General features: G+C 46.3%; 1 protein-coding gene across 1 annotated transcript in view; it reads right to left on the bottom strand.

The window, feature by feature from the left end:
• The window catches only part of ACAP1 (ArfGAP with coiled-coil, ankyrin repeat and PH domains 1), a 273,447-nt gene that overhangs the window by 1,420 nt on the left and 263,322 nt on the right, over nt 1-8,705 (bottom strand). The gene's annotated exons all lie outside the window — the stretch shown is intronic.

Below are 8,705 nucleotides of genomic sequence, written 5' to 3'. Positions count from 1 at the left end.
CATACAGTTACACAGCCAGCCATACATACATACATAAACACAGCTATACATACATGTACACAGACAGACATACATACATACATATACACAGCCATACATACATGTACACAGACATACATACATATGCACATACATACATGTATGTACACAGACATACATACAGTAACAAAGCCATACATACATACACACAGCCATACATACACGTACACAGACATACATACATACATATACACAGCCATACCTACATGTACACAGACATACATGCATATGCACATACATACATGTATGTACACAGACATACATACAGTTACACAGCCATACATACATATACACAGCCATACATACATACACACAGCTATACATACATGTACACAGACAGACATACATACATACATATACACAGCCATACATACATGTACACAGACATACATACATATGCACATACATATGCACAGACACATACATATATACAGCCATACATACACAGCGATACATACATATGCACATACATACATGTACACAGACACATACATACATACGCACAAACACACATACATGTACACAGACATACATATGCACACATATATTCATATGTACATAGACACACATACATATGCAAAGACATACATACATGTACACATACATACATGTACAGACATACATATACACAGATATACATGTACACAGACATACGCACAGACACACATATGTACACATACTTACATATATGTACACAGACACACATATATGCATACATATGAAAAGACACACATGCACAGAAACACATACATGTATACATACCTATGCACAGACACACATGTACACAGACACGTACACGCATATGCACAAATACATGTACACAAACATACATATGCACATACATAACCAATCCTTACCTGGCAAACCTTTCCACATAGCCTAGTGCAGTGGTTCCCAACCCTGGTCCTCAAGTTCCCCCAACAGTGCACATGTTCCAGGTCTCCACAAAGAATCACAAGTGACATAATTAGCTCCACCTGTGGATCTTTTAAAATGTGTTTGAATAATGAGTGCACCTGCTGGGTGACCTGGAAAACCTGTACTGTTGGGGGTACTTGAGGACCAGGGTTGGGAGCCACTGGCCTAGTGTAACCATACCTAGCCTGGCTAGCCTTTCCCCATAGCCCAATGTAACCACACTTAACCTGGCTAGCCTTTCCTCATACCCCAATGTAACCATACCTAACCTGACTAGCCTTTCCTCATAGTCCAACGTAACCATACCTAACCTGGCTAGCCTATCCTCATATCCCAATGTAACCATGCCTAACCTGGCTATCCTTTCCTTATAGCCCAATGTACCCATCCCTAACCTGGCTAGCCTTTCCTCATAGCCCAATGTTACCATCCCTAACCTGGCTAGCCTTTCCTCATGTCCCAATGTAACCATCCCTAACCTGGCTATCCTTTCCTCATAGCCCAATGTAACCACCCCTAACCTGGCTAGCCTTTCCTCATAGCCCAATGTAACCACCCCTAACCTGGCTAGCCTTTCCTCATAGTCCAACGTAACCATACCTAACCTGGCTAGCCTTTCCTCTTAGCCCAATGTAACCATCCCTAACCTGGCTAACCTTTCCCCATAGCCCAATGTAACCATACCTAACCTGGCTAACCTTTCCCCATAGCCCAATGTAACCATACCTAACCTGGCTAGCCTTTCCTCATAGTCCAACGTAACCATACCTAACCTGGCTAGCCTTTCCTCATAGCCCAATGTAACCACAGCTAACCTGGCTAACCTTTCCCCATAGCCCAATGTAACCATACCTAACCTGGCTAGCCTTTCCTCTTAGCCCAATGTAACCACCCCTAACCTGGCTAGCCTATCCTCATATCCCAATGTAACCATGCCTAACCTGGCTATCCTTTCCTTATAGCCCAATGTACCCATCCCTAACCTGGCTAGCCTTCCCTCATAGCCCAATGTAACCATCCCTAACCTGGCTAGCCTTTCCTCATGTCCCAATGTAACCATCCCTAACCTGGCTAGCCTTTCCTCATAGCCCAATGTAACCACCCCTAACCTGGCTAGCCTTTCCTCATACCCCAATGTAACCACACCTAACCTGGCTAGCCATTCCTCATAGCCCAATGTAACCATCCCTAACCTGGCTAGCCTTTCTTCGTAGCCCAATGTAACCATTCCTAACCTGGCTAGCCTTTCTTCGTAGCCCAATGTAACCATCCCTAACCTGGCTAGCCTTTCCTCATATCCCAATGTAACCGCCCCTAACCTGGCCAGCCTTTCCTCATATCCCAATGTAACCACCCCTAACCTGGCTAGCCTTTCCTCATAGCCCAATGTAACCACACCTAACCTGGCTAGCCTTTCCTCATAGCCCAATGTAACCATACCTAACCTGGCTAGCCTTTCCTCATAGCCCAATGTAACCACCCCTAACCTGGCTAGCCTTTCCTCATAGCCCAATGTAACCATCCATAACCTGGCTAGCCTTTCCTCATAGCCCACTGTAACCATCCCTAACCTGGCTAGCCTTTCCTCATAGCCCACTGTAACCATCCCTAACCTGGCTAGCCTTTCCTCATAGCCCAATGTAACCATCCCTAACCAGGCTAGCCTTTCCTCATAGCCCACTGTAACCACACCTAACCTGGCTAGCCTTTCCTCATAGCCTAATATAACCATACCTAACCTGACTAGCCTTTCCTCATAGCCCAATTTAACCACCCCTAACCTGGCTAGCCTTTCCTCATAGCCCAATTTAACCGTACCTAACCTGGCTAGCCTTTCCTCATATCCCAATGTAACCATCCCTAACCTGGCTAGCCTTTCCTCATAGCCCAATGTAACCATCCCTAACCTGGCTAGCCTTTCCTCATAGCCCAATGTAACCACCCCAAACCTGACTAGCCTTTCCTCATAGCCCAATTTAACCACCCCTAACCTGGCTAGCCTTTCCTCATAGCCCAATTTAACCGTACCTAACCTGGCTAGCCTTTCCTCATATCCCAATGTAACCATCCCTAACCTGGCTAGCCTTTCCTCATAGCCCAAAGTAACCATCCCTAACCTGGCTAGCCTTTCCTCATAGCCCAATGTAACCATCCCTAACCTGGCTAGCCTTTCCTCCATAGCCCAATGTAACCATCCCTAACCTGGCTAGCCTTTCCTCATAGCCCAATTTAACCACCCCTAACCTGGCTAGCCATTCCTCATATCCCAATGTAACCACACCTAACCTGGCTCGCCTTTTCTCATAGCCCAATTTAACCATCCCTAACCTGGCTAGCCATTCCTCATATCCCAATTTAACCACCCCTAACCTGGCTAGCCTTTCCTCATATCCCAATGTAACCATCCCTAACCTGGCTAGCCTTTCCTCATATCCCAATGTAACCATACCTAACCTGGCTAGCCTTTCCTCATACCCCAATGTAACCATACCTAACCTGGCTAGCCTTTCCTCATAGCCCAATGTAACCATCCCTAACCTGGCTAGCCTTTCCTAATAGCCCAATGTAACCACCCCTAACCTGGCTAGCCTTTCCTCATAGCCCAATGTGACCATCCCTAACCTGGCTAGCCTTTCCTCATAGCCCAATTTAACCACCCCTAACCTGGCTAGCCATTCCTCATATCCCAATGTAACCACACCTAACCTGGCTCGCCTTTTCTCATAGCCCAATTTAACCACCCCTAACCTGGCTAGCCATTCCTCATATCCCAATTTAACCACCCCTAACCTGGCTAGCCTTTCCTCATATCCCAATGTAACCATCCCTAACCTGGCTAGCCTTTCCTCATACCCCAATGTAACCATACCTAACCTGGCTAGCCTTTCCTCATAGCCCAATGTAACCATCCCTAACCTGGCTAGCCTATCCTCATAGCCCAATGTAACCATCCCTAACCTGGCTAGCCTTTCCTCATACCCCAATGTAACCATACCTAACCTGGCTAGCCTTTCCTCATAGCCCAATGTAACCATCCCTAACCTGGCTAGCCTTTCCTAATAGCCCAATGTAACCACCCCTAACCTGGCTAGCCTTTCCTCATACCCCAATGTAACCATACCTAACCTGGCTAGCCTTTCCTCATAGCCCAATGTAACCATCCCTAACCTGGCTAGCCTTTCCTCATATCCCAATGTAACCATCCCTAACCTGGCTAGCCATTCCTCATATCCCAATGTAACCATGCCTAACCTGGCTAGCCTTTCCTCATAGCCCAATGTAACCATGCCTAACCTGGCTAGCCTTTCCTTATAGCCCAATGTACCAATCCCTAACCTGGCTAGCCTTTCCTCATAGCCCAAAGTAACCATCCCTAACCTGGCTAGCCTTTCCTCATAGCCCAAAGTAACCATCCCTAACCTGGCTAGCCTTTCCTCATAGCCCAATGTAACCATCCCTAACCTGGCTAGCCATTCCTCATAGCCCAATGTAACCACACCTAACCTGGCTAGCCTTTCCTCATAGCCCAATGTAACCATCCCTAACCTGGCTAGCCTTTCCTCATAGCCCAATGTAACCATCCCTAACCTGGCTAGCCTTTCCTCATAGCCCAATGTAACCACACCTAACCTGGCTAGCCTTTCCTCATATCCCAATGACTTCATATATTTCATCAATTTTGGCCTTCTCTGAACCCTTTCCATGACCCTTTTCCAGATCTGTACACTATATTCTAGGTAAGGCTGCACCAAAGCTTTACATATTGGAATATTCCAGTGTCACCCTTCACCTCTATGCCCCTTTTTCTGCATGCTAATACCTTAATGGTCTCCTTGACATTGGGCAGTGCACTGAGTATATTGTCAGTGTGCACCCCCAAGTCCTCCTCTTACCCTGCATAGTGTAGTGTCTGTTTCCTCCTCCTGCTCCCCTATTTGTGACATACTGTACGACGGCCATATCTACTTGCGTTCCCACTCACTACCCTTAAGGGCCAGATTCAGAGCTGCATATATTCGCTGCACGGCGAGTCAGTAAATGCCACCCGCACGAGGGCGCACAGAGGAAAGATCATGTGATGGTTCCTTATCTCTCTCTCCTCTGTTCGGTATAAGCCTAGATTTACTTTTGAATTGGCCGCTGTCTGCCAAATTTGGGGAGGGCGCTGATGTCATATGATGTCAGCCATCCACCCCAAGTAGGCAGGGACAAGCCTGCGTTCTGACGGGCCGCCCAGTGTTTATTAGGGCGCACCCACAGTTTTTGTGGGCACACCCATGAAACACTGGGCTGGGCTAGCCCGTCAATATGCCCCCTGCCTTTCACTCAGGCAGTGAGCGCACCGATAGCGCTCACTGCGGGGGTTGCACATTCGCAGACTCACACCATCAGGGGTGGGGCCGAATTTGGACCTGTATGAACTGGTCTGAATCGGCCACCTAGTTTGTTTCTCACTAAATCATGCTGGTTCCCCCTAATAATCTTATTGCTCTCCCCTAGTGTCTTCCCCACTATTGACATTAGGATTTCCCGGCTGTGTTTTATTTCCCTTTTATAATATAGGTACTACTTCTGCTATTCGCCGTCCCTTATATACTAAAGGTGCCCATACATGTCCCGATGCGGGTGGTGCGATCTGTGCATCGCACACTACAAAAAGTATGTGCTGCGCATACTTTTTGTACTTGCTTTTCATCGCATCGCATGCACAAGGCATGCACAAGGCATGCAATGCGATGCGTGCTATTTAAGCTCAAAACGCACACCCGCATTGGGACGTGTATGGGCACCTTACGCCAGATGAAACTGAAGTATAATGGCCTGGTCAGCTCCATTAAAACCCATCTGGTCCTGGCGATTTATCTACGTTACTATTGCATAGTCTCTGTATGTAGTAGCAGGACATTATCCCATTAGCTCCTCTAGCAAATAACTATGGAAAGAAGAGATACTTCATTAATCCTTTCCCCTATTTCATTTATTACGGGTCCTATATCATCTTTGAATTTTTTACCATTAATATACATAAAAATTAGTGTCTGTCTGGCTTTCTGGAACCATTTGCTTTCCATTTTAGCAGCTTTGATTTCCTTTTTGCATGTTCTATTACATTACAGTTTTACTGCCCGCTTGCTCCTTTCCATTGACTTTGTATACCAACATAGCGCCCTCACCTGCTTATTTTCTCAACATAGCGCCCTCACCTGCTTATTAAACAGACATAGCACCCTCACCCGCTTATTATACAGACATAGCTCACCCACCCGCTTCTTCCTTTTCATGACTTCCTTTATATACCAACCTAGCACTCACCCACATCTTCCTTTCCATTATTTTACTTACCTTATATACCACCATAGCGCCCTCACCCACTTATTATACCAACATAGCGTCCCCCGCCCATTTATTATACCAACATAGCGCCCTCACCTGCTTATTATACCAACATAGCACACCTACCCGCTTCTTCCTTCCCAGTACTTCTCCTACCTTCTTATACCAATATAGCACCCTTCCCCGCTTATTATACCGATATAGCGCCCTCATCCAATTTTTATATTAACATAGCACACCTACCCGCTTCTTCCTTTTCATGACTTCCCTTCTATTTCAACATAGCGTCCTCTTCTTCCTTTCCATTAATTCCTTACCTTATATGCCAACACGCTTATTATACCTACATAGCAGACCCACCCACTTCTTCCTTTTCAGGATTTCACATTTACACCAACATAGCCCCCTCACCCACTTTCTCCTTTCCATTACTTTCCTTACCTTATATACCAACATAGCTCCCACATCGCTTCTTCCTCTCCATGACTTACCTTATATACCAACATAGCTCCCTCACCTGCTTATTATATTGACATAGCACACCCACTTGTTTCTTCCTTTCCAGCACTTCACCTACCTTCTTATACCAACATAGTGCCCTCACCCGCTTATTATACCGACATAGTGCTATCATGCAATTTTAAAGCTAACCACACACCTACCCCCTTCTTCCTTTTCATGACTTCCCTTATATACCAACATAGCACCCTCATCCGCTACTTCCTTTCCTTTACGTCCCTTACCTTCTTACACCAACATAGTGCCCTCATCCGCTTATTATACCAACATAGTGCCGTCACCCGCTTATTATACCGACCTAGCACACCCACCCGCTTCTTCCTTTCCAGAACTTCCCTTACCTTATTATACCGACATAGTGCCCTCACCCACTTATTATACCAAGATACAGATGGAGCTGGCCTCATCATTTCCGCCAGCTCGCCGTGGCGGAGGTTCTATTGTTACAATTTTCATCTTGCCAAGGGGCATGGGCGCACACCATGCTATACAATCTGCCACCAATGGGTGGCTAATGCTCCATCAAGCTAGCGTCGTAGTGATATACTGTAATGTGCCAATGGAACCCCGCCATTCGCCGAACGGAGTGCGCTTACAATACAGTATGAGACGCTTGTGCGTAATGAGACGCCCCACAACATCGCTGCGAGCAAATGGGCTGTGTAGTGTAATGATCCTATACTGTAGGCAAATATTTACCTTCACGTTCACGTAGCTGATGCTGAATATTTTGAGCTGTTGGTACTGTACAGTAGCTCTAGTAGTTACTACCACTGCATTAATGTATCTTCCAAGGAGTAATGTGTATGCAGCTGAAGTCAACCGCTGCCTCCCCTCCCCCGGGGGTGGAGGGGGTCAACTTGACCTGAATACAGAACATTACTTTATCTCCAGCAGCGCTAATCCCACACCCGCTTCTTCCTTTCCATCACTTCCCTTACCTTATATACCAACATAGTGCCCTCACCCGCTTATTATATCGACATACCACTCCCACCCGCTTCTTCCTTTCCATCACTTCCCTTACCTTATACACCAACATAGTGACCTCACCCGCTTATTATATCGACATAGCGCACCCACGCACTTATTATACTGACATACCACTCCCACCTGCTTCTTCCTTTCCATCACTTCCCTTACCTTATTATACCGACATAGCGCACCCACGCACTTATTATACACACACAGCGCACCCACGCACTTATTATACACACACATAGCACACCCACGCACTTATTATACACACACATAGCGCACCCACGCACTTATTATACACACACACATAGCGCACCCACGCACTTATTATACTGACATACCACTCCCACCTGCTTCTTCCTTTCCATCACTTCCCTTACCTTATATACCAACATAGTGCCCTCACCCGCTTATTATATCGACATAGCGCACCCACGCACTTATTATACTGACATACCACTCCCACCTGCTTCTTCCTTTCCTTCACTTCCCTTACCCTATTATATCGACATAGCGCATCCACGCACTTATTATACTGACATACCACTCCCACCTGCTTCCTTTCCATCACTTCCCTTACCTTATTATACCGACATAGCGCACCCACGCACTTATTATACACACACACATAGCGCACCCACGCACTTATTATACACACACATAGCGCACTCACGCACTTATTATACACACACATAGCGCACTCACGCACTTATTATACACACACATAGCGCACCCACGCACTTATTATACACACACACACACACATAGCGCACCCACGCACTTCTTATACACACACACACATAGCGCACCCACGCACTTCTTATACACACACATAGCGCACCACGCACTTATTATACACACACATAGCGCACCCACGCACTTATACACATAGCGCACCCACGCACTTATTATACACA

This window comes from Crinia signifera, chromosome 4, assembly GCF_055691185.1.
Source record: "Crinia signifera chromosome 4, ASM5569118v1, whole genome shotgun sequence".
Taxonomy (NCBI): Eukaryota; Metazoa; Chordata; class Amphibia; order Anura; family Myobatrachidae; genus Crinia; species Crinia signifera.
Note: the sequence above shows the minus strand (reverse complement) of the source record. Positions and strands in the feature narration are given on the sequence as shown.